This window comes from Ixodes scapularis, unplaced genomic scaffold (assembly GCF_016920785.2).
Source record: "Ixodes scapularis isolate PalLabHiFi unplaced genomic scaffold, ASM1692078v2 PGA_scaffold0__279_contigs__length_252992795, whole genome shotgun sequence".
NCBI lineage: Eukaryota > Metazoa > Arthropoda > Arachnida > Ixodida > Ixodidae > Ixodes > Ixodes scapularis.
Window position 1 is genome coordinate 169026360 of NW_024609835.1, and position 25421 is coordinate 169051780.

Genomic DNA, 25421 nt, shown 5'->3' on the forward strand with positions numbered 1-25421 from the left:
TGCTAGCTGACGCTTTGTCAAGAGTGGGCAGCATAGTCCTCATCACAAGCAAGGCTTGGAGGATGTTGAAGTACACGCTGTGGGAATGCTTGCCGCACTTGTGAGCGAGACAACACAGGACAGACTCAGAACTGAAGCACAGAGGGACCCTGAGTTACAACACGTCCTTCAATGTCTAGAGAACGGGTACCCACTGCAAGGCAACTTCAGCTCACTAGACCCTGAACTGTCGGTGGTCAATGGAATCATTCTTAAAGGAACGAAGGTGGTGATCCCTTCGTCACTTCGGCGAGTTATGTTAGCTCGGGTCCACCAAGGGCACTTAGGTGTAAACAAATGTAAAGAAAGGGGACGCCAACTCATGTTTTGGCCCAAAATGGCGCAGGACATTCACACCTTTGTTGCGGAATGCGCGACATGTTAGAAGTTTGCATATCAGCAACCCCGCGAACCACTAATGATGCGCGAGCCCCCTTCTTACGCATGGTATCGTGTTGGCATTGACTTGTTTGCCTATGGAGGTTACTCTTATTTAGTTGCGTTTGATGCGTATTCAAACTACCCAGAGGTTGAAAGACTCCAGGACACCTTTTCGCAAACCATCATCCATACATTGTCAGGCTGGTTCGCAAGGCACGGCATTCCAATAGAAGTTTGCTCAGACAATGGGCCACAATTTTCATCTTCCGGGTTTAAACGGTTTTCCAGGGTTTATGACTTCCATCACGTGACATCAAGCCCCCACTTTCCGCAATCCAATGGTCTTGCTGAAAAAGGGGTTCAAATTGCAAAGAGAATTTTAAAGAAATGTGATAATGCAGGGGATGATTTTTTTCTCGGTCTCTTGAACTATCGGTGTTCCCCTTTGATAGGAGGACAGTCTCCAGGAGAGTTGCTGTATGGAAGAAAACTGCGAGCACTACTTCCTGATTTCTCATCGCACCCGAGGGAACCTGTGTGCAAGAGGCAACAAAACAAGCCTGGAACGTCGCTGAAGGACCTGAAGAGCGGTGACGTTGTCCGCATGCGAGGAAAAGGCGGTTGGTTTGAGAAAGCTAGGGTAACAAATTGTGCCGGGCCACGCTCCTACACTGTCCAAACCGAGCGGAACAGGATCTACAGGAGAAACCGCCGTCATTTGTTGAAAACGTCGGAGGCATTCAATGATTGCCTGGATGAAGATGCCGCTTCACCACAGCAGCACTCCGACGCCCACGACAATCCGCAGCCTTCACAGACTTCGCAGTCTCCACAGATTCCACAACCACACTGTAACCCAGATACAGACCATCGTTCCACACATCCATCCCCAGCATCCGGTGAAACTTTGACAGATGAGGCTCCAGCACTGAGAAGATCATCACGAAGCAGACAAGCACCACGTCGACTAACCTACGACAAAACATTTGAACAGTTTCCATAGTTTCTTTTGTGTGTTTATTCTTTATTTAATGCTATCCGCATTCTTTGTATGTTATGTTATTTTCGTACTTATTTTCTTTGTATTTCTTTTCTTTAAAGAGCGCAAGATGTATCGGTGTTGCGGGGGTGCTCGAGCAGCAGCTCGGAGCCTGGCGCGGGCTCATGACATAAAGCACGAGAGTCAGTTCTCTTCTGGTACCGAGATGTGTGGACTCACAATCAATACAGGATACACCACGTAAAGGGCGTTCTCGTGTTAAAAAGGACAGGAACCGCCAGCTTGCCAGAGCTGCATCGGTGAATAGACCTTTTCAAAGCACGATGCCGCTGTCCACAGCACCGGGGAGGCGACAGCAAAGTAAGGCGAGCCACTGTGCTATACCTCTTGCTCTCTTCAGTGTCACGGGGGGCAGGCAAAGAGGGACTTTTGCAAAAAGCCTATTCTTTCCAATTGGAGTGGGAGCTTCAAGATGACCCGACCATTGAGGCATCCATTTGAACAGAACTGCTGTTTCATAGGCAGAGAACACAGAAGTGCAGGGTGGCACAACGAGCGCAGAAAGGGGTATGTCTTGGCCTCATCGTGCATCACAGTTTGCAGAAGAGTGCGGCAGGCGGCTTCGAAAGTACTGCATGCCACACATCCTGGCTTTTCAGCTCATCTTGGCCGCGATAGTACATTTTGTAGATTATGCCACCTGGTAGCAGGTAACGAGAGGAAAAGGAGGTAGAAGAGCGCAGAACCACAAGATCATGAACGGCACGAGGAGAAAACGATAAACCGACACCATCGAAACGGACGTGCCCGGGATCTCTACCATAACATTGGTGCCGAAACCCGGGAAACGAGATGGACCGCAGCCGAAGAACCCGCGGCATCTTCCGCTCAGCCGTCAGCCGAACACTAACCCAAATAGACAATCTTCTGCAAGACGAGAACACGACAGAGCTAGACCTCTGACTACAACTGGACTACCTGCTTCAGAAAGAAAGCGACCTAATCCGCCTTGACCGTGACATCCAGACGTCCACCTCAGATGACGATCTTGAGGGCGAGGTTGAGGGAGCAGAGGAGTACCGTCTTCGCATCAGTCATAGCCTCACGCGCGTCCGACACGCCCTCGACTGTCAAGTCTCTGTGCCACAATCCACGAATATCACGCCCAACGTCCCTCTCGACAGAGCCCAGTCCGGCGGTCTTCCTCCAACTCTGACCTCAAGGAGCCACAGGACGGTCGCCCTACCAAAACTGCAGGTACCGACCTTTGCCGGGAGCCGTCGCGACTGGCAGGGGTTCTGGGATCATTTCAATTGTACGATACACACCAATTCAGAACTCCCGCCAATTGAGAAGTTTAAATACCTTCTCACGTATCTCACAGATGACGCGAAGCGAGCCGTGGAAGGAATCCGACTCTCAGAACAAAATTATGACCTCGCGGTACAGACGCTACAAGACCGATTTGGACGACGGGACATACTAATTGATGATCACATTGATCGGCTTCAGAGTTTGCCTGCGGTCAACAGTTCAACCAACGCAGTACAGCTTCGTAAACTCTATGATGCGATACGCTTTCGAACAACAACTCTTCAAGGGCTGGATGTCCCGCCTAGCAACTACGCTGTCGTCCTACATCGTGTTCTCATGCGGTGCCTTCCTGCTGACCTGGCTATACTATACCGACAGAAGTTAAGGGAAGCAGCACTGACATCATCAGCCGACACACCTGACATGCCCCCGGAGGAGCAAGTCCGCGTCATCATGTTATTTCTACAGACTCAAGTGGAGATTCGAGAAGATGTCCAAATGGAACACCCAAGTCACTTTCTTCGGTATGGGTCATCGTCGATACCACGTCAAGAATCCGTACAGGCGAGCCGCCCTTCCGCACTCGCACTCTCGACTGAGGCTATTGGCTACCGAGCTGCCATGTGCCCTTTGTGTGGTACCACCCAGCACACGTTGCAAAACTGCCAGGCTAGACTTTCAACACAAGAAAAAAGAACCAAGCTTGCGCGAGCACGCTGCTGCTTCAAATGCGGCAAGCGAAATCACATCGCTCGTGTTTGCCGTTCGTGCAGGAACTTGACATGCGCAACTTGTAGAGGTCACCACGTGACTATACTCTGCGATCTATCACGTCCCACATCAGCCGCATCAGAAAACCCAGACCCAGGAGGACTTTATGATGGTAGCGCAACAGTCGTGAGCGCCCCAACCACCAATTTCCGCTCTTCTGCTGTATTGCTGCAAACTGCTAGAACGTGGGCCCTAGGCACACCGAGACACCTCCTACTTAGGCTGTTACTGGACAGTGGGAGTCAGCGCACGTTTATCCGGCAGGACATTTCTGAAAAACTGGGCTGTGAAGTCGTTGACCAGGAGGAGCTTACTATATATACATTTGGAAACACAGCCACCAAACCGTCCTGTCGACGAGTGGTTGTCACCCTCCATAGCCATCAAAGCAACCAGAATATATCACTTGAAGCACTGGAGGTTCCAGACCTGTGTACAGTATCACACCAGCAGCTAGATGACAATCTACTGAGGCAACTTCATTCCAGCGGACTTCAAGCCGCCGATATCATCCCTGCTGGGGCTCAAGGCAGAGTGGACAATGACGTCGGCGTTCTCATAGGCTCAGACTTCTACTGGCAAGTGGTCACGGGACAGATCCAGCGCATGAATGACGACCTCACCGCCGTAGAAACCATATTTGGCTGGATGGTCCAAGGAACCTACTCTCAGGCCATCAACGACCAGATCCAGGTGCACATCCACACCATCGGTATCCTGGTGGCCGAAAAGGCGGAGCTTCAGTCGGCGCTCTCTCAGAGCCAGCAAACCGCCAAGCAGAAGGCCCTGGAGACGGAAGAGCTGCAAGGAAGACTGAAGGCGGCTAGAGAGAAAAACACAGACTTGAAGCGAAAGCTGAACTCGGTCAGCAACCAGAGCCAGGTTCAGGAGAAGAGTTTCCAAGAGTAATTCAGGGAAATCGAGAAGCTCAAGACGGAACAGTACAAATCAAGCAAATCAATCGAAGAACGGAAGCAAGAACTTTCTGAGTTGAGCAACAAGCTTGGCAAGAAGACGAAGGGCAATGAAGCCCTGCAACATGAGCTTGGCGAAGTCAAGAAGGAGCTGTTCTTGGGGCAGCTTAATGCTCAGCAGCTCGAAGATGCCCAGGCCTCTGAGGATGTGCGCAGCCAGCTGGAGGAGCTCCACTAAGAGAAGTTGGGTATGCAGAAGAAAGTCAACAACCTCAAAGATGCGATGGAGCAGATTGCGGCAGAAAAGCGGCAGATGTCCTCTCACTACCAGTCGTACGTGGACCGGCTCTCAGCAGCTGGAAACAAACAAGGCAATGCTGGAGAAACGAATACCCATGAGTTCTCCACTCGGCACATAAGAGTCAGGCAACGACGTCCCCGCGTATTTAACCGGGAGACGTTGTTATCGTAAATAACGACACGCCACCGCTCCTATGGGAACTTGGAAGAATAACAGCAACATTTCCTGGAAGAAACGGCATACCAAGATTGTGCGCTGTTCGCCTTGCAAGCGGACAAGAAATTCGGCGCCCTATGCAAGGTCTTCTCCTTCTTGAAGGCAAAATATCAAACTAAGAATTGGCACCAAACGAACATCGAACCTTTTGTTTGCTACATGTATTGCGTTACAATGACTTCACTCAAACTGTGTGGGGATTCGGCAGAGTGTTTATTCAACTTGTTTTCCTTTTGTATTTTTGTATCCCCATTGACCTTTCATGAGTTCGTGTTTTCTGCGCTGTTCTGTACCGTCTTAAACTTCCTCATCTCGCGGTATGGGAATGCATGGTCTCATCTCCAGGCCGGCGCGGGAAGTTGTTGTAGATTATGCCACCTGGTAGCAGGTAACGAGAGGAAAAGGAGGTAGAGGAGCGCAGAACCACGAGATCATGAACGGCAGGAGGAGAAAACGATAAACCGACACCCTCGAAACGGACGTGCCCGGGATCTCTTCCATAACAGTACGGAAGAAATACTAGGGAGTTTTAGAATAGCGCACGCTAAAGCTTTGCGTACGCAAAGAATAGCGTCGTCGCCACTGCGCATGCTCCGAACGCAAACCAGGTTTTGCGCTTTGCGTGCGCAATTTTAGCGTGCGCTATTTCTCGGAAATAGCGTGCGTACGCAAAGAGCCTTTGCGCTTCTCCTGGGAGGATTCGTGATGAGAAGTTGGCTAAAGCCAAGACGAGCACAGTTAAAAAAATGGCGGTTTCCAGGATTATGTCGGCGGCTGCTTTGGCGGCGCCGACATAATCCTGATGCGACGTCGGCGGTATCCTCGCGACTGCAATTTTCAATACGGGACGACATTGTACTCGGTTTGGCAGCGATCACCGCCAACTTGATGCTTGCGACGCGCGAACATTTCACGGCGAAGGAACGATTTGCGAAGGTCAGTACACGAGACCTCTCTTGCCGAGGCGACGCAAGCGGACACGACCGCTCAACCACTCGCGTCGCGTTCTCATGTTTAAACAAATTAAAATGCTACTCTGGACCAAAAAACTCGTTTTTTTTTTCTTCTAAAGTTACAGCATTTCGTGTGTGAAATAAAATATTTTACTGTATCTTGGTGGCGTCGCAAGCGCGAGATGCTTAAACTTTTGCGTCGCGGCGGAGAAACGCTATTCTAAAACTCTCTTGCGTCGCGTGCGCTAATACAAGCGCTAAATTTAGCGCTAGCGTGCGCTAAAATTGCGTACGTTATTCTAAAACTACCTACTATTTCATGCTTAAATGCTGAAAGTCAAGCTAGTGCTCTTCGGAAATAGAGTTAAACTCTTAAACTGGCGTGGAAAAACAATGTGACAGTACGAAGGGAGGCAAACACTTGTCCTATTGCTTTTTTGTTAAAGGGCGTTGTTGTATAAGCTTGGGACTGTGGAATAAAAGAAGACAAAGCTGAAAATGGATCAGGAATGGCAGTCCTTTACTCCTATCCTAACACGTCAGTTATGAATACTACAGTAAACCTTCTGCCACTGAATGCAGCACTTACCCTTGCGTGGTTACTTGTTTCATTAGGCTGCTTGCCAGAGTTGCGGATAGTTTTCCAGCGGGTTCGATCATGCAGACGAGAGCCTGCATGCGAGCTACCAGCTTGGCAGCTGACAAGATCATCGGGCATTCCAGTAAACCAATGTTTCGGTAACCATTAGCCCAGTTATTGACCACATGATGGCAGCAGTCACAATCGCTGAGGCAGTGCAAGACACTGGCCGAACAAGGGCAGCAAGCTGAAACGATGTCAAACTGGTAACCTGAGACTGTGCCTAACTGCCGTGGTGGGAATGATTTGTCCGCAGAAGTAAAAGTTGAGGGCTTTATGTGCCAAAGTAACGACGGGCGACTGGCACGAACCAGTGGAGGATTAATTTATACCACCTGGGTATCTTGATGTGCAACAAAAAGCTCGGTTACTACGGCAGCTTCTCTGCAATAAGCCTCCATCAGAGTGCTAGCCGCCTCGGTGGCTCCGAGGCGAGAGCGCTGGCCTACGGATCCTCATGTGGCGGGTTCGAATCCCGGCCGAGGTGACCAATCTGACGGAGGCTTATTGCAGAGGAGGCGCCGTGTAACCGAGCTTTCGGTTGCACGTCAAAAGATCCCCAGGTGGTCCAAATAAATCCTCAGTCCTCCACTGGGGCGTGCCAGATACCCGTCGTTGGTTCGGCACGTAAAACCCCCAAATTTGACTTTTCCATCAGAGTGCTGGCACCTCGGTGGGGATTCGAACCTTTGCCTTTGCCTCGCTTTGTAGATTAACGCTTTGCCTCGACCGAGGCGGCTGATGCGTCCACAGCTCTGATGTAAATCCCTTCGCGTTTGAAATGCCAACAAATTTGGATGTTTTCTAACTGGAACATTAAACAAGGTGGCTGTGACAGTGGCAACAGTGCCCTCTGATCTCTAAATTGGCAAAGCCAAACAAGGTCACACAAATCAATGTTTTGCTCTATGCAGTGAAGAAAGGGCGTGTAGATCTTTCTGTGGCTTATCGACGTGCAGGTGGTGATTGTCACTATATGCTACTCAGTGTTTTTGCGTTGTGTCTCGTCTGACTCCTTTTACAGGTATTCTGCGGCTGAGCGGCTTTTATGAAAGGCTTGAGGACCTCGTGCAGGGCAGCGTATACACGATCTACGGTGACCCTGCCTATCCTTTGCGGCCTTTGTTGCAGAAACCATTCATGGGTGCTAGCTTGACTGCCGCAGAGCAGAACTTTAACAAAAAAATGAGCAGCGTGAAGCAATCAGTAGAATGGGGCTTTGGGAAAGTGTCAACTCTCTTCGCTTTTGTAGATTAAAAAAAAAATCAGAAGCACAGGCTGCAGCGTGTGAGCGATATATATCAGGCTGCAACACTGTTAACAAACTGCCACACGTGCCTGTATGGCAGCCAAACCTCCACGTACTTTCAGCTGTCTCCGCCGACGCTGGATGAATATCTTTCACCTCGTTATTGACTTCGCATAATTTGAATTCTTTTTGTGCAATCTTTTTTTGTCCGAGTGCCTATACTCTGTTGCATGTTGCAACTCGAGAAGGTAGGGCGAGGGAAAGGGAGGCCAGGGAGGAGGAAGTAGATTGAACCCTGGAGAGGAGTGGGGAAACCTCCTCCTCCAGCGTTTTATCTGCTTCCTACTCCTTTGTCTTCCTTTTTCTCGCCCTACCTTCTTGAGTTGCAACAGACTATAGCATCTTTTATGACTATTTATTCCACGGGATGACTTTTTTGCAATTGTCTGGTTGCTTACCTGCTGCATTTCTTTTATCTGCTTCTTGTGTTCTTTTCAAAGCAGCAACCGTATTCCCATATTGTTTTAGTTTTGTGAACGATACAGGTTTATATGTTAAGTATATGCTATTTCTGTTATTCGCCAAGCGCCCTCAGCTTGACATAAATTTGATCAGCGTGGTGTTTTTCAAGTGTCTCATGTTCTTGCTTCGCCTGTCATTGCCAACATAGCATTTGCTGTCTGTTCAATATTACACTCAAAATATTTCTTTGTATAGTAAACCGAACGGGTCTACCTCTGCCGTTTTTTTTCAACTGCATTGTTTAATAAAATGAAAGATTTATTGCAGTATGTATTAGGATGTCATACGATTCGCTCACACTTAACTTTACTTCTTAATTTGACCATTCACTACTTTAAGGTAATGTTCTTGCAGTTGGAGACGAAGCCTCCTCTCCTCTGCTGCAGCCTCCTGTAGCACATAAAATTTTTCTCTTTCAAACGCTAAGCGATTTTCGCTTAAGGTCACCTGGCGCTCTTCAATGGTCAGGCGCCTCTCCATCTGGCGCTTTTCCATGGTGAGACGCCTTTCCTGAAGAGCGATCTCTAGTTTTTTTTTTATGCTGTGGTCCTCTTCTGCTGTCTTTTCCAACGATGCAAGGTGTTCCCTGTACCGCTTCTGCCTGGTTGCTGAAAAAATACAACAAAGGAAACAATGCACACAGCATCACATAAAATACTTTTTTTTTAATTTTTTTTAACGTGTAGGTTAACAATTGACTGACTGTTTATTTTATTGGACCTGGCCATTCAATGAAGGTACTACACAAAAAATACTGGGTAATTCATGTGTGTTCAAACAGTGACTGAGATATGTCTGCCCAGTAAGCAAAAAATAACAAATGTAAATGACAGCCCAAAACTTCTACAGCAGATTTGGAGAATTTCTACAAATGGGGTTATGTGTATCCTCTTTCAAACGTTTCACGTATGCTTGAAGCATCTACTGAAAGATGGCAGTGCTTACCCTGCCCGCCCCAAGTCCTAAGTCGTGCGACAGAAGTAACCGGCACACGAGCCTGGACTGGTGGCAAGTTGGGTTGGACCAGCGGCACAGGGGTTGGAACCAGCGCTACAGGGGCTGGGACCAGCTCCACAACTTGGTCTGTGTTGCCTGGTTACACACCGCTGACTATCAACTTACTGCCTTTAATACTTCGTCTTCCTTTTTTTCCCCTTTACTACAGCCAGTGATGACAGCCATCCGCCATGTCCGGGCGATGCCCCCAGCAGGGTGTTAAGTGGCTCGTGCCACGTCCCAAGTATTGTTTTTCTTTCGGGTGGATTGTGACAGACTGTGCTCAACTGTGCTCACGCACAGTTGAGCACTGTCTTCGATGGCCAGAGCTTCAATTAGTTCACGTGCATATGCGTTCCGGTGCCGCCCTATAATGGTGATGTTGTTAAAATTAGGAGAGCACTTGCAGGACCGGCAATGTGCAGAAAGATGTCCTGCCGATGTTCCTTTAACAGAAGCCGCGTGCTCCCTAGCTCGATCGTTCACACACCGCCCCGTTTGCCCTATGTAACATCTGCCACAGAAGGCGGTATGTTGTACACAACGCCGCTTTGGCACGGGGTGTATTGTGTCCTGTGAGCAATTGTGCATTGATTCTTCTCTTGATTTGTTTTTCGATTAGTCCTCCGACACATGGAGTAGGCCTTGTTTGGTGCCGAGCACACAACCCGAATATCATGCCTCTCGGCAATCTTTTTTAGGTTGTGTGTGAGACCATGGATGTAGGGTATGACAGCTACGTTTCTTCGATTTGTAGCTTGCGATGAAGCCTCATTCCCTGCATGCTCGCGTTTCAACTTCTGGCAAATGGTGTCCGAGACGGTCACCAGGAGAGACTCCGGATAACCAGACTCACGTAGACGCTTCATCAGTGTTTCAAAACTCGGTTCAAGTTGATGGTGACATGATTTCTTTAAGGTGGAAATAAGAACAGTTGTGGCAACACTCCTTTTGATGATTTTTGAATGCCTCGAGTTGTATGGAAGGAACCCTTGGCACGAGCGCGGTTCATATCTCCATCACGCGTGGCCTTTAAACTGAAGCACCAGGTCAAGGAACCTGATGGATTTTTTAATGGGTAATTCATAGGTGAAATCCAATTCGGGGCAACATTCTTGGAAGCACTGTATAACATTTGCTTTGCACCCATCCTCTTCTTCATTCACTTCAGTGTTGCAGAGAATAAAAAAGTCATCGACATATCGGAAGATGGCCTTGATTCTGGTATCCTTTAGTTTGCTTTCAATGTTCCTTCCGCACGCTGCCAAATATACATCGCAGAGGTGAGGAGCTACCCGGGAACCAATACATACTTCACGTTTCTGTACATATGCCTGGCCTTCGTGTGACACTACTGTAGCTGTCAGGTAGCACCCTAACAGTTCCAAAAAGGAATCAACGTTCACTCCGGCCGCATTTTGAAAAGGTGACACTCCTTGCTTCTCAATGCTGTCCCGTAGAATTGGCATGATGCTCGCGTGTTAAATTGAATAATACATGTCTTTTACGTCAATAAAAAGCCAGAGGCCACATCTTTTCCATTTTCCTGTAGAAAAGATATTGGTTGTTTTGAGTTCTGAAGTTTGTAGGGGTCTTTGCACTGTAGTTGGGATACATGCTTGGCTAAATAGGTCGAAATGTGCGCCTGCCAGGTTCCCCTTTCCGAAATTATGGCACGAAAAGGGATGTCTTCCTTATGTGTCTTGGCCGAGAAAAGAACCTCAAGATGACCTTCTTTCGTTGTTTTGACTTTGGTGGTCAGGCTGCTAAGCTCATTCCTCTCGAGAGTCCGTATTACGGTCCGTTTGGACTCTCTGCTGTTCCTGCCATCAACTTGGATGAAACTTTTCTTCATAGCAGCTAAGGCTTTCTCACCATATGACCCAGAATCCAGGACGACAAAGCCACCTTCTTTATCCGACACACACAGCCTAACATCTTTGCTTCGTAGCTCCTGTATCGTGGCTCCAAAGCTTATGCCAGGGGAGGTCGGGGTTCTATGACGTCTCTGGTTTTCTAGGCAGTCGATTCCTTCACTGATGATATGTGCCGTTTTTTCGTCGTGAGTTCTGGCAGCGATGGTCCTGACTAGGACCACTTTGTCGATGGGTTCCAGCCGTGGTTGTAGAGCAAACTTCGGGCCTTGCTCAAGAACTTGCTTGGCCTTGGCAGAAAGATCCACATCCCCAATCATCTTAAGTGGCTGTCTCTGGGGAACCCGATTGGCCTCCCTTGCCAGATGGAACTTCAAAGAGGGGAGAAACCGGCTTTTCCAGATGGTCTCCGTCGCGCGTCTTGTCACCGACATATGATACCTGAAGACGTTGTAGTCTGAACATTGGACCCGTAGAACGTCAGTTAACATTCGCTGCTGACGCCATGTTTCTGAGCGAAGAATCTTGGTCACTCGCATGGCGTGCACCTGGGATAGTTGTATCATCCGGAAGAACTGCCGAAAGTCATCCAGAATAATCTTTTTAATGCTCCGCGCAAGCAACCGGCCTTGGCACGTAGTAGTGGCGATAAGGTGGGTGAGCGCTTGCGGGGCGAGAGACGAAAAGCATAAATAAGGCGTGCTCATATAACTAGAAATAAACTGTACTACAGTTTATTTCTAGTAAACAAGTGAGCTGTTTCTTCTAAAAACTGTCGCAATGGTCTTGAATGGTGAAGCAAGGCTCAAGATTTCTGTCGTGTACGTGAGGCCCTTGAGCTGCTCTTCACATGCGCTGAGAAACTGCATGACTGCACGGCAAGGATAGGTCAAGTTCTCACTTCCTCGCACATACTCCTTCAGTCTGATGAGTGTGCTGTATTCACCATTGGAGTCTGATGTGAGGGCTCCCTTGCAAGTGTCGGAGTTTATGGTTCTCATCACGGCACGGACGAGAAATCCGCCTACATATGCCAAGATGTGACCTTCCTCCTTTGTCGTCATGACGAGGAAGTCGTCCATGATGTCCTCCTCCACAGCTGCAGGTTTTTGCAGTGGAGCTCTTCAATTTGTTGAAAAGAGGTCTGCAAGATATTCTCCGTCATCTACTGTGTAAGCAGACGTTTTGGGCGTGTGAAAGAACTGACTAACAAAGATCATGCGAAGAGTGCACTTGAATTCTAATGCACTTGGCAGAGGTTTCTTCAGGCGAACGACAAAAAACACGTTCTCAAGGCGGTCAGCCGACCTGAGTCAGCCTACCCGTGAGCAGGTGCGCATAGCCATAATCGTTGAGCAGATCTTCTTGGAGTTGATAGACAACTGTTGTTGAAGATATGACCCCTGCTTGCGAAGGCTTCCAGTAGGCTATGACTCCCATCTTCATTTGCCTGAATGTCCGTGCAGTCAGATAAAGCGTGCGAATGGCAGTCGGATGCTGCTGGAGGTCAAGGTGACTGAGGGCCACGACAGGATGTCTTGACGACACCAAAGTGAACCATCTGGAAGCCAGCTCGCAGAACCAAGCGGTGCTTTCTGCCTCAAATGGGAGCTGGCCTCGGTCCACCCTGTACCGAATGGCAGCTGGTACGTTTCGAAAAAACTGGACAGCGATATTCACCTTCATTTTGGTGTAGTGCCCCTGGCTTAGGTGAACAACCGATAAACCAGGAGCGACCTTAAGGTCGTTTTCTCTGTCCACATTCAGCGACGTTTCTATGTGCTTGAGCTTGATGCTGTCGCTAAGAAGGCCGTTTTCTTTGACGATCTCCTCGCAAAGAAAGAAAAACTACAGCGCGAAAACTGGCATTGAATGTTCTTCAGCAAGTGATCCACAGCCGCCATAAAATAAAGGCGGCGTCCTTGAAGGGACGGGTGGCGAATGCTGATTACTGTATCCGCGTCTCTTGTGCTCAAAAGATTTAGCTCTCGCCACATAGCCCGGTTCGCCGCACCCATGTCACATGTCCCCACAAGAACGTTGAACCCCGCTTCAGATGCAAACTGCACGAGCTTCAGGACGAAGACTTTGAGAAGCTCGCCATCAAGCGACCGCCCCGTGAAATTGTAGGCAACTACCTGCTTCCACAAACTTGTTACTCCTCCAAACGTGAACACCAATGCGCGATTAGCGGCATCATTTTTTGGTCGAAGTGTGATGGCCTGAGGAAACAGTGCTGAGCTTGGTCGTGTAGAATGCCTTTGTCAATCTCCATTTCGTCTAGGAACAAGACGCAGTCTCGTTCACTATTGTGAATTGTGCCGGCCTTCTTCAAAACATTAAAAACCTCTTGGAAAATCTCAGGCAGAAAGACAAAACTATCCATTCTTTTCATGAGAGTTCTGGTGCTGGGAAGTGGATAGCCGATGGTTCGCAGCAGCTCGTAGCCCGTCGTGCCACAGCCAAACTTAACTCGGAGAGCTTGCATTGCGGTCAACATAGACCACGGCATTCCCTGTTGGTCTTTCTGGCGAGTACCTTTCTCTGGTCATCAGCCAGGAACTGCGGATCCTGACAAAGCATGCGAAATTGTTGCTTTGCGCTCTTTAGTTCTTTCTTCCGGGCGCGGATTTTTTTCTTTGCAGCTTCATGATGTAGTTGGAGGTTCTTGCACTTCTTGGTATTATCACTCATGGTTTCCTTTAGCTGAAGGCAACAGCAGTTTCCTGCTCGTGCTGACATGTTCTCTGGTATGGATTCTATTTTGGGTGGTAAGTCATGGTCAGGTGGTGACATAGTTTCGACTGCACCGTTTGGCGCCAAATTCATGCCGTCATCTTTAGAGACTCTGTCATCCTCATAAATACACTCATCTTCAGAAATGCAGTCATCCTCAGAAATGTGGTCATCCTCAGAGGTGCGGTAACCTTGCAGGAACATTGCCAAAGTTCTTGCTGACATATGAAGTTTCAGTTGACGTTTTGCAGGCAAGCTTGAGGAGTGTGTCGCTGGATCTTTGAGTGGTTTGTGAATCGATGAAGTAGCCAGACCTCTTGGCACCAGATCTACAGAATCAACTTCAGGGATGAGGTCATCTTTCACAAACGCTGCTGAAGGCGCTGCTGACATATGCCATTCATTTGAAGTGTTATTCAAGATATTTTTAGTTGAGGCCTGGATGACTGATTCATGAGAGGTTCAAAGCAGTCCATCGGTGCAACCTTTCTTGGAGGCAGTGCTTGGATTTAAGTTCCTGAAGAAAATTGTGTTGCTCGCAGTTGGGCTATCCTGATGTGGCTCCGTGGCTACCGGCCCTCCAGGCACATTCGACGAGTCCCCGGCTGGCTCGTGGGGTTGTTGCTCTGCAGCTTTCCTGGGGCATGCGAGCTTGTAGATTTTTGGAGAAGCTGGAAGAAATTGAATGGAAACATAGTAATTATAATTACTGTCATGAAAAGTAAAACCTTCACAATAAAATCTACATTAAAAGTATGGTAAGGAAAAGGGGTAATATTTTTGGCCTTAAATATTGTTGACAGCTCAGATAAGAATAAGTTTGTATAAAGAGCAGGAACCTTTTCGTTTGTCATTGTTTTATTTTGTATACATACCAAGGGACACTGAATAACACCGATTTGGTTAACCTAATTTCGCACCAGAACAGGAGTGGTTGGGATATTCTGAAAACTTGCAAACTGCAGCACATGGCGAGAGGACATATATCTGTTGTCTTTCCGCACACCGGTCTTGCTTGTTTCAGTGGGTTGAGATTGTCACTTTACTCACCTTGGGAGGAAAACAACGTTGACACGGCAGTCAATTTCACACGCTGTCACCCGTCTGCTCGCCTGTCCTCAAAGCAGGATTTTTCGAAGTGCTCCTGAAAAGATATGCCAGGTTTCTAAACACAGCACAGCATGAAAGAGTTCCTACGTCTGCTCAGAATTGTGATGGTACGTGGTTCGTGTATTTAGGGTGTTAATAGAAGTACGGAAGACACATGATGCGTTAGGGAATATTTCACTAATGCGACATAGACATCAGAAGAAAAGAAAAACCAAATATTTACACCGCGGCTATTTACAGAATGTCATTGTACGTGTTGTCTTTCTTACAGTTTTTTTTCCCTGGTAGCAGGGAGGGGTAGCGCCGAAGGAGGATGGTGGAGGGCTCGTCGTTGATGGGCTCGACGGCAGTTGTTGTTAGCCTGGAGCGTCTCGTTCCCGGGGATGTCGGTGAACCCGGTCGCTGGAGTTGTCTTGAGCGCCTCACGTATTCAAGTCGGCCTCAGGCAGGCCGGCGCCTTGACCATGAGAGGAGGCGGGGACAGAGTCGGGCCTCTGAAGCCTGGTCACGTCTACCGAGGTCCGAAGAGCTGTTCTCAACTTCGCCTTCCGAGTCCGAGCTCTGCTCGCGCTCTTCTCGAGTCCTTTTCAAAAACCGCGCCATTTCTTGCGCATCTCTTTTCTTCCACCTTTTTTTCTTCCTTGTCCTCGTGGTGGATCACCCATCACAGACTCTATATGGAGGGGTTTCATCTACAACATGCTGGACCAAAAGGCAATTTAGCGTTTCAGACGAATTCTGTGTTTGCATAAAACTAAGTAAAACAGACAGTGGTTGAACTTTTTCGACAGAGTACTTTTATGATATGGCCTCACGTGAGCTGCGTATTTTGATTATATACTTCTCTGCGAGACAAGACAATGAATACTTGTTCTCATGAGGCCGGTCCACGGTTATTAACGGTACATGTATCAAAGGGAGGCCTTTCCCTTTCCAAGGTGGCACATTTTCTGTACATCACTCCTTATAGCTGCTGTTCAGGAGCGATGTACAGAAAATGCGGACGAGTTTTTGGGGCAGTAAAAGGACGGCGGAGATCGCGCGTCCATCGCTTTCGCAAAGTAGCGCTTATGAAGGCGAACGGGGCGTCTCGCCCGCAGAAAGTGGTCCCCAAGTCTGTCACTGCCTCGACGGCCAAGATCTGAGCCGCGTTGTTTGATCTATATTTCGTCTCACCTTAGCATGGTGAGACGAGTGCTCGCGCCGCACGAGCGCTCGTGCAGCCACCGAGACGCCGTCCAGGGCCATAAACCGATCTGACCAGCCAGTCTAACTACGCCACCGCTACCGCAATGCATCGACGGAACTTTAGTCTTTCTGCACGTGCGACAACCGCGCTGGAGCTCTGCGCGTGTGGAGCACGAGACAGCACGAGCCCTCTCATGTCCGGCCGATTGCCTCCCGTGAACTAAAGCAATGGCGGCGTCACTCATGCGCCGAACGCTTAGTGAGATCGGTCTATTCGCCCGCAATTTTAGCACATCCGGCTAACAGTACTCCATGCTAAGCTGAGACGAAGTATATTTTCATCACTTCGCGACACTGCGCGCACTCAGGACCGACAATTTTTGTACTTACATTGCAGACTAGTGAGTTACTCGTCAGTTCCCAGAGAGGCCTCTCCTGATCTGAGACATCCACGCCGTCCTCCGTTCCGGCTTCGTTGGGAATCAGCACAACTTCGCACCATGTCTCAAACTTCCGCGACAAAACGGAATGCAGCACGCTGGCATCGCGCCTATAAAGGTCGCATAAGCGAGGATCCATTTCGCCAACCAAGAAGATAGCTCTAACGGGGATTAGCCCGGTTACAAAATAGCTGACGAAAACAACGGGCTAACCATGCAGTCTTATAACATTGGTTTGTCGGCAAGGGGTATTACAGAGGATGGCACCACTCTAGGCAAAGCGAACATGAAGGCACTCTAATGGGGGCCCCCCATAGAGCGCAGAATGGTACACATTCATTCAGGTACTTCTTTTGTTCCTGCTTTCCCGCAAATCTCGCATGCGTATCCCCGCAGCTTGGGACAGACATCCACCCAGTGTCCGGTTTCCCCGCAGTTAAAGAGGGCTGCCCTCGTCTTCCTGTAGATGAAGCTCCGTTTTTCTGCCATGTCGAATTTGATCGTGAATGGTACTCGGTTCCCCATGAACGAGACTTGCGCCGATTGCGATTTCTCGAGTCTTCGGGCCTCCAAAACCTCTGTGTCACCTCCACGTGTAAGGCGCTGTATCGTCGCATTATCCAGCCCTGGTCAGAAACCATGCATTCTTTCTCTAGACGTTTCCGCAAGTCGGGTAAGATATGGCTTGACTTCCAACTCCAAGCCAGGCAGGTGTAGTGTCCTGATCCTCTCAAGTCACGTGGCGTTCTCGTCGTCATTAGTGCAGTTAATTAAAATATTCAGTGCAGCAAATAGTCGAATCTTGTCATCCTCCTGTAGCTCCGTCGCTACCGGCCCTAACATCGCTTCGCCAGTCTGGCTTCCAATACTACGGAGCTCAAATGTCCGTTAATGGCTCAAGCTCGGAAGCTTAGGGGATATTAGAATGACGGCCTTAGCCTCCCTTAGTGCTCGGGTCATCCGGGTCGGCTCTGTGTACTCCTCGGGGCGTCTTTGCAGCCGGGGAGGCTTTATGAAACTATAGACCTTTTCATTTTATTAGTTACCTCAGCGGTGGATAGAGGGCGCTGACGCACTTGGCGCCATCAGGTTGCTTCAATTTGGTTGGTTTCGGCTTCAACGTGAACGCGGCTATGTTGCTGTTTTACGTTGTTTTTGCTTAGTTTTGTTATTCGATTAGTTTTCTTGTAGCACACAACAAATGAAACAATGGTATTGAGTCACCTTGAGGACTACGAGATGTATTTTAGCCTAAATTGTGGGCTTTTTGTTTACCCACTCCTTTGATATAGCTGATTATGGTCGGTTGCGAAACGCCTGACTGATGTACAGGGGAAATTACCATCGTATACAGCCGTACCCGATGACACCAGTTTCCAGAAAAACAATATAATGAAGAGACTAACACGTCTATGTAAATAAGCATATCGACAGTTTGATCAGCAATGTGCTGAATCGGCCAGAACAGATGAACTCCCGAGTTTACTACTCACTGTTCGGCTTTCGTGGGCACCCAACCTTTAGTGAACTTCGCGGAATAAAACCTTTCGTGTAATGACGCAGATAAATGGTATAAACAAGTAGTATCGTCTCTGCCTATTTTTTTTTTTAGTTCAGTACTCGAGCATGCTTTGACATGCCGAGTAGGAAGTTTCTTAAATTGTCAACCCTGCTAAGGTACTCATAAGCAGCCTTTCACAATATTGGCCCTAGAAAATACATTATTTTTATATGAACACTTGTTTACTCAAGATATAAGTGACAGGCCCGTCAAATTAAATCTGGCATTTGTCTTCCGTAAAAGTGGCCAAATAAAATTAAAAGGCTCAGGAAGAGAAATGCCTCGGATAGTTTGGCTGAATTCTAGCGCTAGGCACCACTTTACGAACCTGTGTGAACGAATATTAATTTTTTTGAACAGATTCGCTCTCTAAATTTAGGCGTCGCCGGCTACCAAAAGTAAACCATTATGCACCATCGACAATCCTGGACTAAAAAAAATTGTTATGCAAACGGCTCTTTTTTTTTTGGCGTAAAATATTGCGGATTTTAGATACGCACAAAAACTAAAACAGCGTACGCAAAAAAAAAAAGAAAACAATCAAAAAACGTCGTCGTTATTAAGCATGCGCCGAACCCAAACCGCGTTTTGGATTTGCAAATAAAAACGGCGTTATTTCTTTGTGCACGGTATTCAAAAACTCGCTACCGTTAAGTGTCTGTGGCAGCTTCTTACGCGGGAAGTGCCAACCTTTGTGTTAAAATTAAATTGAGTGGATGACACTGGTTATCTAAATATAATCAATAAATCACTTAAGTGACTGTTGAAATGGAAGCGAGCGCGGTGTACAATTTATTAAACTTCATATATAAACCGACCAACCGAATATTCATGTCGCAAAAAAAGATTGAGAACCTCATCAACACGTAGGTCTGATATTATGAACAAACAAGTCGCCTGTTGTTGAGTACCATTACTTCTAGCGTCAGATGAAGCACAAGTTAAACATTCGTTGTCCATCTCCTCCGCGAGTTTCCTTACATAATCAAAAGCAACTGTTTTCGATATATTATGAATACAAAGAACGATACTTTCAGGAAGTAACGATAGTCTCCTTTCGCTGACTATTCTTGACGCCTTCCGATCCTATATGCGCGATATAAATATACGCGCTTCTTAGTGGGAATGTTCCGTTACTATTACTAAACAAACCATAGTTAACATAAGAACCTTTGAATGCTCGTGATGCTTTCGTCATCGAGTAGACATATCGGACTACAGTTTCCAAAGCAAGGCCAAAAAGCGCGGTGAAACGCAATGAAAAACACGGATACAACGCATCCGCCAAGGTGCGAAGGGGAGAGCGGAGGAGCAAGTTGAAGCAACCTAATGGCTGCCGCGGTATGATCCTACCGCTGCAGGATCATACCCTCGTATCGAATTTCTAAGGTTGTGCACCCTCCTGCCTCACCGAAAGTTGGTCTAGCGAAGCCACGGGTGCAGCGTGTGACCCCATTATCGTGAGGACGAGCAGAGCGGCCGCCAATAGGTTTGAGCCAGCTCGCGGCGCGCCAGTCTTCTGCTAGGCTTAACGCGGCTGCCACGAAAAATGTCCGCAAATCTAGCAAAATTACATTCACCAACACAAAACCGGTACCGATAACTTAAAAATCTTTTAAGGGAAGGTCATGCTTCCGATGACCACCGGCAGTGCATGCAAAAACTAGGGCCACGAGAGCCGGTGGGAAAAAAAACGTGACTAACAGAGCGGATAAACACTGCGTCCGCTCGGGCCCGCCTTTTTTTTCATTCTAGTGAAACCAGTGAAGCAGTGCATAATTTCTCACGCCGCATGTTCAGGAGGACGTGCTTTTGCGAGTAGCTTCGGCTTCGCTACCACGTAAAATGAAACATAGGTGCTCGCGGAAGCTATGAAAGAAAGCAAAGATGAAAGGAATGTTTAGTGGGGCGTTACGGCCAAGAGCTGCATAATTCTTTTATTTTTTTAATTTTTTGGGTGTTTTTATTGCGGATTACAGATGCTGACAGATGCTTGTATTCGAACGTGGCACCTCCAAAATTGAACTTTACAGCGCCACACGGTGGTGCGCCAGCATAATATAGGCTGCGTTCCAAATTTTACTCAATCCCACTCCGGAGTAAAGGTTTGGTGCCGTGGCGTTTCAAAACTTACTCGCGCTTACTCGGTGACGTCAGAACTCGCGTTTAAGGAGCGAGTTGTTTATTCCGAAGTAATTACTCACGCTACCCTTCTCGATCGTGGGGTAACGTCAGATCAAGTGGAGTAAATACGTCATGTGATCTGTTCGTCGTCTGCTTTCTGCGCCGACAGCCGTCAAAGCTCCCTTGCCCCATTGGTTTTGGTGGCGGATGTTCGAAATGACAAAGAATGAGGTGCAGCCATTTGTGTGTGGTTATTGCGATTGGCTCTTTTTAACGCAGAAATTGACCGCCTCATATGCAGACCATGCACCTTACGCTAAGTAACGTTGCCTTACCCGGTAAGGTATACCTGTTGTTATTATCAAAGTGCGAGCGTAAACAGGAGCTTCTACGCATCCTCGTCTTCGGCGTTGGGGGGAATGCCGTATACTCGCGTGCAAGGCTGAAAATGTTCAAGCGCAGTAAACGATACGAAAATATTTTTGTTTCCCCCAGAGTGTCTCTAATGAGAGGCTAACGCTTGTAAAGCAGTGAAGGCTTCAAAGATTTCATGTATATGGTCAGTCAACAACCCCTCCCCATCTCCATCCAAAGAAATTGCCTATAGTGGTTTGGAAGTTTTCTTTGTGATTTTGTGATCAAATTCGCGTCAAAGCGGACGTATGTTCCATATCACTGTTGAGAAAGCCTTCTGCGCTGTACCACCACACCGTCTGGAAGCAAGTTCTGGAAAACGTAATTGGTGCAAATTACGATGCGTCGAACATTTGCGTTTAGGGCACCTAAGAGTCTATGCTGGAAAAAGCGGTGGAGAAACTGCATCATGACGTTGCCGGTGGGAGGAGCCTAATCTCCATCGCCAACAAACTACATCAGAAGAGAACTGCACCGTGACGTGTCCGGTGACGTCGCCGAACTATGGCGATTAAGTTGAAACTACAACGTTGTTTTTTTTTTCTCCCTATAGGGAATTTCGGAGAATCGCAACACTGGGGAGTGAAAGGTTTTTGAAAGCAGTACTCTTAAGTATTCGAAACGCCTAGAGCAGAGTAATTTAATTAAACGATTTTTGTTGAAATTTGGAGCATAAAATATTTAGTTCACTAAAGTTACACAAAAACTATTAACATTAGCTGCAGCCCTTTATGTTGCGCAGATAGGCAGTCGTCGCCTACAACACGAAGAAGCGGAAGTAAAGTCCTCGCGTGTCAGTTCACCAGATTAACCTTCTAAAAAATGTTTCGACAGGAAACCAAAATTGAGAGAGGGCCGCCACTGACAGTCCTCTGACCAAGCATGAGCGGGACGAGTTTTGGTACAGAATTGTGGACGCGCTGAACGCCCAAGGCCCGTCCATCAAAACGCTAGCAGAATGGAAGGGCCACTGAAATGCTCATGTGTGCCACGCCCCTGCACGGGATTTGGATATAGCATGTGCTGCTCGGCCGCGTATCACTACTGCGTGGTGCACGTTTAAAAACCCAGGCTAGCAGTCGTACTGCACTGGCTAAATTGCTTATCTACAGTGGGTAACAATGTCGCCATGTTCAGGCAGACTAACCTCCTGCTGTATAAACAACTAACGACGAGTTTGACTTTCTGACTTTGTTTGACTGTTTGAGTGCAACTTCTCTGATGCTGCTCTGGAAAGAAAAAAAATCTTTCCATTGCGGGTTAAATTTTCGGTGAAGTAGGAAGCAGAAAAGAAGTAAAGAGAATATTTCCCTCAAGTGGGGTTCGTAGTAGAAGAGCAGGAAAAAGAAAATCAGTTGTTAGTCTCATGGTGTGTATGTTTCTTTAGGTGTATGTTTATTCTAGTTCAGCTGGCCTTACCTGAAATGGTTGCTTTAAAATAAAGTATATATATATATATATACCAACTAGCTCAACTTAAGCCTGTTACCGTTGCCTGGCTTTTCGATCAACCAGATCACTTATAGGGGATGCAATCAAATGAAAACACAATCGTGTTCAATCGTGTAAGAGTATTTCGAATATTTATCCATCACGCCGCTGAACTTGCCTCGCTCAAAGAACTTCCTTTTTGTGAGCGCCTTCTGTGCTTGAGCTTGCTGGAAACACAGCAGCTTCAGTCCGAGGCAATCGATGATAGCGTTGGTGACATCAACAAGTATGCGACTCATAGAGCACTTGTGAACACCAATGTTTTTGTCGCTCCCGAGGGTTCCCTGGAAGCCGCCAGCGGCGTAGAAGCGTAGAGCTGTGAGGACTTGTTCTTCGACCGTCAGCTCACGGGACCCTTCGCGACGCCGCTGGTGCTTACCGCAAAGGTGGTCGCACACCCAGCGAGTCACCCCTCTGGTGAGCCGGTATTCGCCCACAAACCTCGCATCACTCGTCTCGAAAGCAACCCGGTGATCTCTAAAAACTCGATCTGCTGGTGAACCCAACAGTAGAGATGCAGAGATGCATATGTTAGGGTCGCTATCTTTTACGATGCAGAACAATCTCCGGCTTCGTCTCGAGTCTCTCGACCACTCAATTAACTGGATCGTCAAAGTGCATCGTGACGACATTTTGACGTCACTGCCAAGTGCATAATTTTAAGAGCCTACCTCGAACTGCATAGGGAAAAACAACATTTCAACGTCATGTTACGTGACCCGAGAGAATAGCCAATCAGTGCCCGATGCAGTTCTCTACATCATTTAGTTTGCGTTCCAGCATAGATAGATTGACTAGACTTACAGTGATTGTGCTTATTATTAAGAACACATTTTTGATGTCTAACTTAAAGGAGTAAGTAATTTTCATCTCAATATACAGCCCAACGAATGGTGAGCGAAAGGAGCTGGTGGAGCCACCTCACAAAACACCGCGTCGTTATTAACATTACCGTCTCTTCGAGTGCTTTCTCCATGTTGAGATCTTATAATATTTTCTGCCATCGCTGCTGTGTATTTTTTTTTTTTCCGTAGCCACAGACGAAGCCGATCCGCGTAGTATCCTGGTGATAATCCCGACTGATCCAAAATCGAGTCGCGAATCGTTTACTCGCGATGTAACGTGGTATTACTCGCTGACGTAGGCGACAGGTTCCTGCGAAATCGTTCCAAAAGCCGGGGGAATTCATAATTAAAAAGGTTTACTCCGACTTAACATAACTAATTAATAACAAAAAAAATTAGAGACGTTTCGCCACCTACGCAGGTGGCACCTTCAGTATACACTAACACAAATGAGGCGAGGTCGACCAGTCTACTTATCACACACGTCCCCGTAAACGTTAAGGTGACGTGTGTGAGTTTTTTGTGAAGTACAGGTTACTCAGGTAAGATTTGGAACATAGCCATGGTCGCGTCTTGCGTAAAGTCTTCCGGACGCGCTTGCGCCCCCTGCCCCAGACCAACGGGTCGATTTCCCGGCCGCAGGGTTCGTCTAGGAAAATTGACTGAAGACATTCGAAATTGACCGACACATTCGAATATACCTTTGACGTATTTTGAATGAAGAAATTAACTTCAAGACATTGTTCTAAGAAAATCGACTGGCTAGATGTAGCATACCTGCTAGAAATTTGACTAGGTGGGCCTGACGGTTATCTCGGGCAACTGCAAGGATAGTTCTAAAGCGCCTCTAGACACTGCTGTATTTTTAGCCATATAAACCTGTTTTCTATTCTAAAAAAAAACCGACTGGTTTGTAAGCTTCGTAGTTACGTGCAGCATCGTAATCCTTTGCAAAAAGGAAAGGTGCTTGTATAAAATACTGACTGTCTGAAAATGCATATACCGGTGTGCACTGTATTGATTGACCATCGGTTTTACCATACCGCTATTTCATGCGCACAGGAGAGAGTGAACCCCCGATAACGACACTCGATAACAATACTATGAACGCGCAAAGGCGGCGGCGGAGTTCCGGGTATCGTTACCGGTGTCCTTTGTACAAACTACTAAAACTAATGTAAACACTCACATCCATGCTGTTTGTATCACTGCGCACGTTTGCGGACACTTACCGACAATCGCATTCATGCTTGCGCTGTTTGTATGGATTTTACGCTACTTATTTCATGCAGAGTCGGGAACAGTCGTTCGCGTGACGGAAGTTAGTTTTGTTTTTGATCACCTGTGGTTATTGACCAGTGATGGGCACACCACACGAGAGCGAAGCGCAGTGCCGGCAAAAGCAAAGACCCAAGCAAGCCGAAATAACACGGAAACCTCAATCCTTGGAAACGAAAAAAAAAAAAAAAACGAAGCATAAAAAGCGGTTAGTTCTCTATACCCTGTTAAAAACGTTTCACTAGATCAAAAAAAAAAAAAAAGATTTGAAGAGCGTGCGTTGTTTAAAATGATTTTGTACACTCTGAGAAAAAAAAGGAGCGTGACCTGCTCCCTCAAGGGAGCGAATGCGCTGACACAACCATTGGTCCCCTAGGGGAGCAACGGTGACGGGAGCAACCCTTGCTCCCCTACCGTTAGTCCCTCAAAGTTGAACCCCCGGAGTAACTTTTGCACCCTTGCATTTAGGCCCCTGGGACTAAATATTGTGCCCTTACCTTATTTAGTACCAAATTGCGCGCTTACACACCCAGGTGGCGATAGTCAACGTCAAATTCAAAGCTGCTAAAAAAAATAGTATCGCTGGGGTAGACCTTTTCCGCGCTCATTATACTCACATACGAACATCGCTTATTTGACATTTGCTCACGTTATACGGTTTTTAACATAGACAAGGAACTAGAACACAGATGACACACGCACAACACACACGCGACGACACACGAGACGACACGCTATTTCAATCGTCGCCCCAAAGCCTACCCATGCGCCTTTTATACTGATCATATGAGAGGACTCGTTTTGTCAGTGACCATCTCAACCGTGAACGATGTTACAAATATGGTACTGCTTTCGCGTGAACGATGTTACAAATATGGTACTGCTTTCGCACCAATATTGTTATCCAATATTGTTGCTAAACTTTCCAAGGTGTGTATCTCTTACTGAGAAGTAACCGTACACACAGTAATTATTTCTGACAGTCTATAAAACAGCGTCCCATAGGCTCCCAGGAGCCATGTTCTCGCTTTGCCGCATAGCTTCCCCACTGTGCGCATGCGCGT